The sequence below is a fragment of the Rattus norvegicus genome, chromosome 17, assembly GCF_036323735.1.
Source record: "Rattus norvegicus strain BN/NHsdMcwi chromosome 17, GRCr8, whole genome shotgun sequence".
In the NCBI taxonomy this organism is placed as follows: Eukaryota; Metazoa; Chordata; class Mammalia; order Rodentia; family Muridae; genus Rattus; species Rattus norvegicus.
The window spans coordinates 88,579,181-88,590,907 of NC_086035.1; the positions used below are offsets into that span (position 1 = coordinate 88,579,181).

Below are 11,727 nucleotides of genomic sequence, written 5' to 3' on the forward strand. Positions count from 1 at the left end.
CACTGTTCTGTGTTCTCCTCACTGTTCTGTGTTCTCCTCACTGTTGTGTGTTCTCCTCACTGTTCTGTGTTCTTCTCACTGTTCTGTGTTCTTCTCACTGTTCTGTGTTCTTCTCACTGTTCTGTGTTCTTCTCACTGTTCTGTGTTCTTCTCACTGTTCTGTGTTCTCACTGTTCTGTGTTCTTCTCACTGTTCTGTGTTCTTCTCACTGTTCTGTGTTCTTCTCACTGTTCTGTGTTCTTCTCACTGTTCTGTGTTCTTCTCACTGTTCTGTGTTTTTCTCACTGTTCTGTGTTCTGTGTTCTTCCCACTGTTCTGTGTTCTTCTCACTGTTCTGTGTTCTGTGTTCTTCCCACTGTTCTGTGTTCTTCTTACTGTTCTGTGTTCTTCTCACTGTTCTGTGTTCTTCTCACTGTTCTGTGTTCTGTGTTCTTCTCACTGTTCTGTGTTCTTCTTACTGTTCTGTGTTCTTCTTACTGTTCTGTGTTCTTCTCACTGTTCTGTGTTCTTCTTACTGTTCTGTGTTCTTCTCACTGTTCTGTGTTCTTCTCACTGTTCTGTGTTCTTCTCACTGTTCTGTGTTCTTACTGTTCTGTGTTCTCACTGTTCTGTGTTTTTCTCACTGTTCTGTGTTCTTCTTACTGTTCTGTGTTCTTCTCACTGTTCTGTGTCTTCTTACTATTCTGTGTTCTTCTCACTGTTCTGTGTCTTCTTACTATTCTGTGTTCTTCTCACTGTTCTGTGTCTTCTTACTATTCTGTGTTCTTCTCACTGTTCTGTGTTCTTCTCACTGTTCTGTGTTCTTCTCACTGTTCTGTGTTGAGCAAAGCCTATGTGTAGCTTCTCAGTGGGGCTAACCTCTTTAACAGACACAGAGGTTTTGTCTGCATTTGCCGACATGCCTCCTTGTGAACCACACACTTCCTACACTTCTTAACACCACTTGCAGCTCTTTCTTGGTGCATCCTTGCTAAGAGTTATGGGTAGCAGCCTTGGTGCAGCCTGAATGCTGATTTTTTTTTCTGCCGCATCAACCAGGTCATTACTTGTGTTTTGAGAAGGTCTCATGTAAGTCAGGCTGGGCCTCACCTTGACCTGCTCTTTCCTCTGCCTGAAGAGTTCTGGGATCACTAGCATTTGTACCAATAAGCTCAGCTTAGTCTGTTATTTTTAAATCCTCAGGACACGAACAGAACACAGCCTTTTTATTTTGAAAAAATAAAACATGAATGTCTTCTGGTCCAATTCCTAGTCCTCTCAGAAACCTCATGAGCTTTCACTATCTGCATTTCTATTGGCCTCTAGTCTTCCATACTCTTTCTGAAATGTCCTATTAAACTCTGATTTCACATAACAATGTTTCCAATTCCAGTACTATCTTTTTTTAAAACTTTTAAAGCATTATTAAATATTTACATCTAAACCCAGCTTTAGTATTCAAAACCAATGTCTTCTCTTAGCTACTTTGTCCAAAGGAGTTTTCAAGTTTTTGTATGTACAATATGCATGAAGAAATTGCAGGAGACATGAAATGAAACCAAATACAGCAAATACAGACTCAAAACCAAAAAAGTTTGTTAAATATTATGGAACCAGACTATATAGCCATCAACATACACTGTGAAGAATTCTATTCACCAGCTGCAAGTAAGCCCCTTCCAGAGAAATTATGCAGATTATGAATCTTAACAAACATTCCAGTATTTGAAGGGGGCAATACAATGCAACATTGTTACCAGTATCTATAATAATTGACTTTGTAAAGCTTAAATTCTTTCGATATTGCTAAACTTAGACACCTATTTTCAGCGCAACTCCCAGGTGACCAGCAGCTCCTAATAGATGTCATGGTGGCTTCCTTTTTCTGTCTCAATGCTGCAGACTGCAGATTTCCCCAGGTCTTGGATTTCTCCTCTCATTTTCAGGGCATTCCATCATGATTCCCACAGGGTTAACTCTGGGCCAGTACTATCTTTAATATTATTTATTGCTGTAAGTTGAAGTAAACAATGTATTTGGCTTGCAGTTCAAAGGAATACAGTCCACCATGGTGAGGAAGGCACACTGGCAGCTGCCTCCATGGCAGTGAGAGTATGCTCCAGATACTCCAGTTCCTGGCAGAATAGGAAGCAAAAAACCATAAACTTCACATCTCACTCCTCAGATAGGACATTAGCTTCTTCCTGCTAGGAGTCACTCCCCAAGGCTCCACAATCTCCTGGGTCCTTGAGTGATCTGTGCGGGCCATTTATATGGGAAGCACAATGGCCTGAACAGACAGATGCACAGTAAACAAGAGGTCTCAGGAGACTGTATGCTCAACTTTCTTACCAGCTTTGGAAACAATGTTGTCTTTCTTTTGAACTGTAACTGACCAGTTTTCTTCAGTTCTTGTTCCTAGGGGCCTATTTCTAAACATCAAAACACCTTTCTTATACTTCTCAGCACCCCCTGAGCTGCCTGCCTGCCCTGTTCCCTCCCACCCTTTCCTTGTCTGTGAACCCCATTCAGTTAAACTATTCTGATCTACAAATGCAGGGATTAGTGTGCAGGGATTGGGGTACGAGACAGGAAACCTTAGGAAGGGGTGGGTCCTTAGGTCCTCTAAAGGATCTTGAGTGTGGTGATCCCATGACCTTGACCTCGCCATGCCTCAGTTTCTTTGTCAGTAACGTAGAATAAAACTACACTTGCATATGAGATTAGGACTGAGTTAATTTACCATGGGCCCTTCTAATTGTGCAGATCCCTGTAAGCCTTTGTCTATTATGTCTATAGAAATGAAAATGAAACAATGTTGTTATGTTTCATTTTATTGTTTTTTAATGCCTTTGAAACATGGAGTCATTTTATTTTTAACCCAATTTAATAAGCAGATTTACTTCCTATTTGAGCAATGCCCACTGCTTTGCTTATCGGCCCAATAGGTCAGGAAGGACATGAAATCCATACATTTCAGGTTTGGGTTCTGCCTTCACAAGTTTAGAGATTTTCTACTGGTGTGTGTGTGTACATGTGCATGTATATCTGTGTATCTTGTAAGTGCATATGTGTCTGTGTGTTTGTATGTACATGTATGTATCTATGTTTCTCTGTGTTTGTGAGCATGTGTGTATGTGTGCATTTGTGTCTTTGTGAATGTATGTGTATGTATGCGTGTATGTCTCTGTGTGTTTATGTGTTTGTATGTATATGTGTATGTATCTGTGTGTATATGTGTCTGTGTGTAGTATGTCTATGTGTGTTTGTGTATGCATGTATGTGTGACTATGTGCTGTGTGTGTTAAAACATGAGAGAGTGTCAATGATGCTCGTCCCTCTTATCATTCTTTGCACGATGAAACTGTGAGCCGTCTTCCATTGTGTGTAGCTGGTACTGCCTGGACTGACATGCACGGATGTATGCCAAGCCTGGTGTTGCCTGGACTCACCTCCACGGATGCCGTGCCAAGAAAGGATGAAAAGCCTGGTGTTGTCCTAAGGAAAGCAGCCCTCTGACTAAGCTGAGCCCTCGCTGTGGCAGCAGGCTTCGCAGGATCATGACTTCTGTCTCATTATGTCTGTTCTTTTTCATTGTATTACTTTTGACTTGATTCTGTATTCTACAGTAGGTTTTTCTGTAGTTATGCTGACTCTCATATAGACACAGATATAATTTAGCTGCAGATATAACCTGGCCAAATAATCTTAGCTCAATGTAACCGAAACTAAAAGATATTCACCATAGCCTAAAAACGTAGGAATACAGACTAACACAGTATATTGAAGTTTTTTTGTTTGTTTGTTTGTTTTTTGTTTTTTTTAAACAAATTAGACAAGGAACCTGGTGACTTTGGCCATCACGGGGGAGCTGCAAGGAATGAAAACCAACAGTGGAAATTGCTGTGTATTAAAAAACATTACTTTTGCTAAATGAATGCTTTGTTTGCACACACATATGCATGTGAGGTACATGTGGGCTTGGCACCCATGGAAACGAGAAGAGGGTTTTGGTGGAGGGTTCTGTGCCACCACATGGGTGCTGGAAATCAAACCTAGGTCCTCTGCAAGAAACACAAGCAAACTCAACCTCAGAGCCAGCTCCCTAGTACCTGCTGTGGACTGTAAACCATTATCTGCAAGGAAGCTCTTGGCCTCTTCCTGCTGCTGATGTAGGGAGCAGATTATTCCAAGACAAGACAGAGAACATCCTCTGTGGCCCCTTCTTTTGTGAGTTCTTTTTCAGGGCTGACAGAGAGAAGGCAGAGTAGAGGTTGCTCTGTTCTGAGATGCTCCTGCCTCTGAGGTCTGAAAAGGCAGGAGTGTATTGTGCTGTGGAGTAAACGTGGCAACACGAGGAAGCAAGAGAAGGCCTCCATGCTTTCCACCATTCCCCTTTGTGCAGAGGTAGAGACCCCCTGTCATCAAGGGGCTAGTGTGTCCTTGGATATCTTTTGTTGTCTTAAAAATCCTCTCTTGGTGTCAAGCTTCTGCCTTGCCCAATGTTACTGCACATTTGTGACTTTTGTGAGCCCCCTACATGTGCTCTGTTCTTTTATTTGTCTGACTGTGTGGTGCCCACATAGATAACTGAGTCTGGTGGTATCTCATGAGGTTGGAGGATGGGATGCTGGGCACTGTAGTAGGAGATGAAGGCAGGCAGGCCTGAAGACATATACTACCTGTGTAGAAGTTTGTCCAGTTCTTCCTCCCAGCCCCATGCTCCTAGAAATAAGACCCAGACTCAAAATACATTTACAAATATCTTGGTCATATAACTATGGTATACTCTGACCAGATTTAACTTAAAATATCCCATTTATTTTAACCTACACTCTGCCACTTGCTGGCCATTGCCTGGGTACCATGCATCTGTCTCCTCTTATCTTTCCAGGTTAATCTCTTCCCCCTGGCTCGGTCCTGGAATTCTTCCCGCCTCCCACATGTCCCACCTTCTGTTTCCTGTGTAAGTCAGGCTTTTTAATTGACAGGTGATGCATCCATACAATGCACAAGATATTCTCTCCACACCCGAATATCCCATATCTTACTTGGGACTTCTGGAGACAGTTGCTAATAACCTTTGCAGGCGCAGAACTTAGCTTATAAATGACTACACTTTGTCGCTTTCTCTCTTTCTTTCCGACTTTCTGTTATGTGGGATATGCAGAGGTGTGTGCATGATGGTAAAAGTATCACAGGTGTTAAGAAAGGCATCAGGTATCCTGCTCTGTCACTTATAAGATTGAGAGGAGGTTTCTCATTGAATTTGGAGCTAGTGTGATGACTGGCTGGCTGGCTGGCAAGTCCCACCAATGCTACTTACTCCTCCAGAGTCACAGGCTCACATGGGGCCACACTCTACTTTTTATGTGGGCACTGGGGATTTGAACCCAGATCCTTACTGAGCCATTGTCTAGCCCTCACTCCAGACCTTAAGGAAGCTCATGCTGTCTCTGAGGTTGTGGAGACTCTGGATCTTAGAGTCTGTAAACGATGTTTGCTCAGGATATAATGAACACATTTCACAGTTCTTCTTGAACAGATCTATCAAATATCTACAGCATCTGTGCATCTATTAGTAAAACTGGAATTAAAATTCACAAATAAAGGCAAGATAATGTGAAAAACGAAGCAACGACACATTAAAAACAAACATCCCAGGTTGTAGCCTTGGTTTGTCTCCTTGCCTTAATAAGGCTGTACCATGTCATTTATAAAGGGACTAGCTCACCGAGACTGAGTTTGAAGAAGAAAATAGAGAAGGCCTTTGTTTGCAAAAATCCAAGTGAGAGCAGTTTTTGAAATGCTGCTTAAGTGGTGTCAATAGCTATGGAGCTGCTGGCACATGACCTTGGTCATGTGGAATGACAATTTAGGCCTTTATCCCTTCTTATCATGAACATTCTTACACCATTCCCCAAGGATCTCTAAAGCTGTTCTAAGAAACGGTTGTATCATCCTAAACTTGCATCTGCTCAGCTCTTGATTGCCTCAGGAAAAAAAAAAAACAACCCTACTCTTTTATAGTGTTTTGCATAGCAACATCCCAAACACAGAAAACACGATGATGCTTGGAAAATACAGGCTGGGAGAAATACAGCTATGCAGAGAGCGGGCGTGTGTTCCCAGAAATCACTTGGGGACCGAGTAGCTACTCTCCCATGACAGCTGCAAAAGGCCGAGTCACTCAAGGTTCTCATTTCCTCAAACTTTTCCTTAGCAATTCTTACAAACAAAGTTTTATTTTATTCTGAAATCAGGTGAAAAGGATAAAAAAAAATGTCAGTGTTTATTGGAAGGCAAAAAGCCCTTTCAAGATGATGTGTACTCCCATAAGGACGGGCTGCATACTTCAGAAGTATAGTCAGTATGTCAGTACACACGGGTCTAGAACAGTTACTATAGAAACAAAACGTTCCTCCATCGAACGGAAAGATAATCATTGTAGTAAATTTTCATACTAATGTCTAAGCTTCACAGATTGCACATTGGTTGGGTGTCAAATCTATCTGATTGTATATTCCAGCACTTTCTGAAATAAGCCAGCATTGGCTCTGGGAGAAACAAAGAAGCTTTCCTTCACAAGGTTCAAACCAGAACTCACCTAGCCCAACACTAAAGAAGCCTTGTGGTGTCTACGGATTGTTGTATTCAGTCCTAAGTCACCCCAGTTCTTGGAGCATCCTACCCACTAAAATACATCAAAGGATTCTCCTACCATGGCTCGTAGGACTTGCTCTGAAAGAGTGTGGTGCAATGTATTGCAGGCTTTGGGAACAAGTCAAGGCGTCAAATAGAGTTTCTCTTTGGAAGGTTTCAGGGAGCTGGCTTTGAGCAAGGTGTTTTTGGGTTGGTTTTGTATTTTTACATCAGGGCCTCATGATGTAGACTGGCCTGAAACTTGGATTGGTCCCCTTACATCAGCCTCCTGAATGCTGGGATCACAGATGTGCCCCACCATGTCCAACTCTGAGCAAAGTTTCCATTTCTCTTAAGATGTGCAGTCTCAGCTGAGCCTGGTGGCACAAGGCCTGGGATCCCAGCTACTTGGGAGGCTTAGACCGGAAGGCCACATGTACTGATAATTTTGGAATTTTGTTTTCTTAAAAAAAGAGAGAGAGAGAGAGAATAAGAAAGCGTTTTCATTTTAATCCCAGGTGTGAAGATATGGGACTGCTTCAGAGCAGCAGACTATGATTGGCTTCCTGATCTAGCAGAGAGGCATGGCTTTGCCAGATGCAGATAGTTTTCTGTGATTGTTTGACGTTTGGAATTCTGGAAACTTCAGAGGGCCCCGACAGGTGGGTTTGGTGGTTGGTGGTTGTTCAGGGAGGTTGTTGCAGTTTGTTAGTTGCCGTACTCAAAGAAGAAACAAGAAAGAATTTAGATGTAAGGGTCTCTCTCCCTGTCCCCTCTATCCTTCCTTCTCTCCCATCAGTGATAGGCTATGAAAGGAGGTAGGCGGGGTAAAGGGTGGGGAAAAAGAAGAACCCATAAGGTAGTAAAGACCAGCTACCTCCACAAGTTCAATAAAAGGCTGGATGACTTAAAAGAGTCTGTTTTGAAATGAAAAGTACCAAATATGGGGGTGGGGAGGAAGAAAAAACTAGGTATTAACCTTAGTGACAGAATGCCCAATGTCTTGAACTCAATCCTTCCTATCACTAAAATAAGCAAGCAAACAAACAAATAAATAGAAAATGCCCAGATCTCTTACGTGAGTGTGTATGAAATGAGGCTAGTTTTGATTTGATCGTGTCTCACCGTCTCTGTCATGATGACAACTGTGATGTATGTGACAGTAGTTGCACACTAGTAAACTTGGTCATTATTCCTTTGGCTGTTTTGTCAAGGACTGGCTCTATGCAAACTGATTTTGACTGACATTTAAAATGTTATTCAAAAGGCTGTATGAACTACTCATTCTTGAGATGAAATTTTCTCAGGGACAAAGTTTGATGCTAATTGAAAGAAATGGTTGTTGGGGGAGGAACCCCCAGTATCATCAAATCGCAGAGGAGATAAAGCAGCTTAGGAAGAAATCACAGAGTCTTTCATGTGACTTAACACACTGGCTGGCACATGACATGTGCTGAAATACTAATAGTGATGGTTCTGAGGAGTGCAGGGACAGACACAGCCCCTGTTGATGTAAGCATGTCAGATCCCATAACCTTCTAGGCCCACACAATCAAATAGGAAGTCAAGCTGTCTTAAGCTAAAAGGAGCATTTGCAACAAATGTAAAACAAAAACTCAAAGAGCTAAGAAGGCATCGTGATGTTTTGCTAGAACATTCTTCCTTTGTGGTATGTGAAATAGCTGTACTTTTTACTATAATGATGTTTCAGACATGATGGTGTACAGACATGCAAAGAAGACCAACAGACAAAGGAGGGGTACTTAGGACCCATGGTAGAAAAAGCAAGCAGGACACAACACAGCAGCCTGAAGACTCAAACTCCTTAAAATCCCCTCCAAATACTATTAAACACACTACCTTTAAGACTCATTTTCTACAAAATGGACTGATGAACCAGAACACTTGAATTCTGCCGTGAGCTTTGGGGTAAGACTTTAGCACTTTAATAATAGTTAAAACGTTTAAAAAAGGAAATTTGCCTTGATGTGTGCACCGTGAGGATTGTCTAGTGAGTCGGTGCAAATGCAAATGCAAGTGCATGAAAAATGCTTTTATTTTAAGGAGGAAAGGAACTTGGGTGGGAGGGGAAGAAGGGAGAGAGGAAGGAAGAAAAGAAAGGAAGGAAGGAAAACGATGTATGAAACTCAGTAGCAGGTCCAACTCGGAGTCCTAAGATGACACTAGGACCATAGGGGCTCACACAGGGTGTCCTCTACAGTTCAGACTAAGTTTAAAAAGCCTTGGATATATTCTTATTTTTTCCAAACTTTTAAAAAAGCTACTTAAAATTAAAAAAAAATCAATTGCCACTAGTTTATTTGGCTTACGCTGAAGTAAGTAGAAAATTTGAAGACTTAGAATCTTGGCCCGTTTTCGTCTGTAGTTTTTAAGTTATAAAATATATCTATAGGAAATAGAGCCTTTTAGGATTTATTACTGTATTTTAATATCCATCAGGGTGTGTCAGAGCAATTAAAAATATCTTTGGATGACTTACAGAAGAGTAACTGTAGGGTAATGGCCCAGTGAAGTGGCCATCCAAATTCTGGGGGAGTAGTAACTTGAGGGCCAACTCTCCAGGCTTGTGGTTTATACCATCTATACCCTCAGGGTTCCCGTGTTAGCCAGCACCGGACATCATCTTTCTATGTGGGTGGCAGCTGCCTGTCAGCTCCATAATCCTGAAGGAAAGCCAGGAATCTGTTTCAAAGCATTTGTCCAGCGTAAACCACATGTGGTCTCCAGGGAGCTCTGGGCCTGAAGCCTGCTGGCTTATCCAGGAAAAAAAAATGGACTGTCTTCTCAAAGCCAATAAGATAAAAGAAACCTTCCATAGTCCACAACAGCACAGCTCGTGGGTGGGAATTGCACAAGATTAAGGTTTGTCCTTTCTGTTGGCCTCAGAAAAGCAAAGGAAAAGGAGGAAATGCAGACTGCTGTGCGGGTCCTCTGTTTCACGATGTTTGTTCGATGTGCTTAAAACCATCATCGAATGGGGTCATCGACTGTGTGTTTGACTACTCCATTGATCACTAGGGGGCCTTGAGTACTCATAGCAGACTTCAATTATCCTGTCACTGTCACTTCAGGATACATGCCCACTTGATATCATTGGAACGGAATCCTACCAAAGTCAAGATTTCTGTATGCTAGAAAAATGTGTTTTCTTAACAGTCACTGGCCGCAGTAGTATGCAGAGCAGATCTGAGGGCAGACAAGAAAGCTGCTAAGCCTTGTTATTTCCTGCCAAAACTGCCACAGAAAGGCATCCATGTACTGGTCTACCCTTCCAAGGGAACTGGAACACAAACACTGTAGCAGGTCAGCTGCTTTCTGTTACGTTTCAGCAAAATAAAAGAGAAGTGGAGCAGGTCTTTGTGGGTTCTTTTCTTTCCCCTTATATCCCAATTCCTTTTATCCCACAACATTAAATAGAAAAACAACAACAACAACAACAAAAAGAAACAACAAAGAACAACAAAGATAGAGGGGCGTGGAAATTCAGAAAATCCCCGATTCTATTTTTTTTTCCCTTCACTTCTTCTTTGACCATAGTTACTAACGAACTGCAAATAAACACCCTAAATGGTCAACAGCCACTCATCTGGCCTCTCAGGACTCTAGTATTTATAAACCTCTTGTAAAGTTCCCAGAATTCCAAATGTCACACAATCACAAAAAGTTATCGGAAGCTGTCAAAAACACACTTCTGCTAGAGCATGAGGCAAATCATAGTCAGCTGCTACACACAATCAGAAGCAGCCTATATCTCCATACCTGGGCTTAAAACAAAATCTTATTCTTACAATGTTTCTGTGTTTTTTTAAAGAAACCAAAATTCCAGATTTGTCACTACAGAGAAGGACACCTTAAACAAAGAGTGCACACAGTTTGTTGTTGATGTTGTTGTTGATGTTTTTTTTTTTTTTCTATTTAGTGTTGTGGGATAAAAGGAATTGGGATATAAGGGGAGGGAAAAGAACCCACAAAGACCTGCTCCACTTCTCTTTTACATTCTTTTGCTAAAAGGTAAAAGATGAGATTCTATTGTGTTTTCTCTGCAGATGAGCTGAAATTTAAAGAGAGAGGGAATGCGTGTCCTTCTAATACTGGGAAAGAAGAGTATAAAAGGGCAACAGATAGCAGTTGATTGGTTGATGTCCATCAGCGGGATGAAGAAAGAAAAATCTCAGATGGTTGCAAAAAATCTATACAGGAATATTCATCACAGTATGACCAGGCAAATCTGTATCTTCTCTTCTATCCAGAGTGAAAACATCTACTGTTCCCCGTGGAATCTAATACACAGCGAGATCTAATGAAACCATTGTTTCAGAATGAGATCCCCTCACATCTCTCTCTCATCTATCATCTATCTACCCACAATGGATCTATGTATTCACAATATGCACATATATTAAATGAAGCCCATCATATATAGTGGATAATATATATGTGCTATATCTTATACATATATAATAGAATATATGAAATAATGTGACATATGCACAACAGCTGCTAAGGAATGAATGAGAGAATGAATTCTTATTCCTAACAGGAATATTTAAACCAGATGATTCATCTCTTGGCAAGTCTTCTGCTCCTTTAAAGCCTAATGCCGTGACCCTTTAATACAGTTCCTAATGTTGTGGAGACCCCCCAACCATAAATTACTCTCATTGCTATTCATAACTGTAATTTTGTCACTGTTATGAATTGCAATGTATACATCTGTATATGTCTTAGATGACCCCTGTGAAGAGGTCATTTGACTCCCAAAGGGGTTGTGACCTGCATTTTGAGAAATGCTGTTCTAGATTGTGACGAAACACAGCCACATACCTTTACCTGAATAATTTTATAGAAACATATACAAGTTTTTGTATTATAAATATCCATAATGTACAAAGTGTAATTTGGAAACATGTATCAGAAGTTGGTTCCTGCCTCTGGGAGAGGCAGGTAGCGGCTGTAGCAACTTGAGAAAGACTGACACTTCCTGTCTTTCTTTACGTAGTTGGAAATTTTGGATTGGGTACATTTTCATCACCGAATGACATACACATAGAAAAAGTATATCACCTAACAAGATTTTAAGTGCAT

General features: G+C 41.2%; 1 long non-coding RNA gene across 1 annotated transcript; it reads left to right on the forward strand.

The window, feature by feature from the left end:
- The first annotated feature begins 8,560 nt into the window (after window positions 1-8,560).
- On the forward strand, window positions 8,561-11,074 carry LOC102550221 (uncharacterized). The gene is made up of 2 exons (XR_005495581.2): window positions 8,561-9,945; window positions 10,689-11,074. It is a non-coding gene; the product is annotated as an uncharacterized LOC102550221 (long non-coding RNA).
- The last annotated feature ends 653 nt before the right edge of the window (window positions 11,075-11,727 follow it).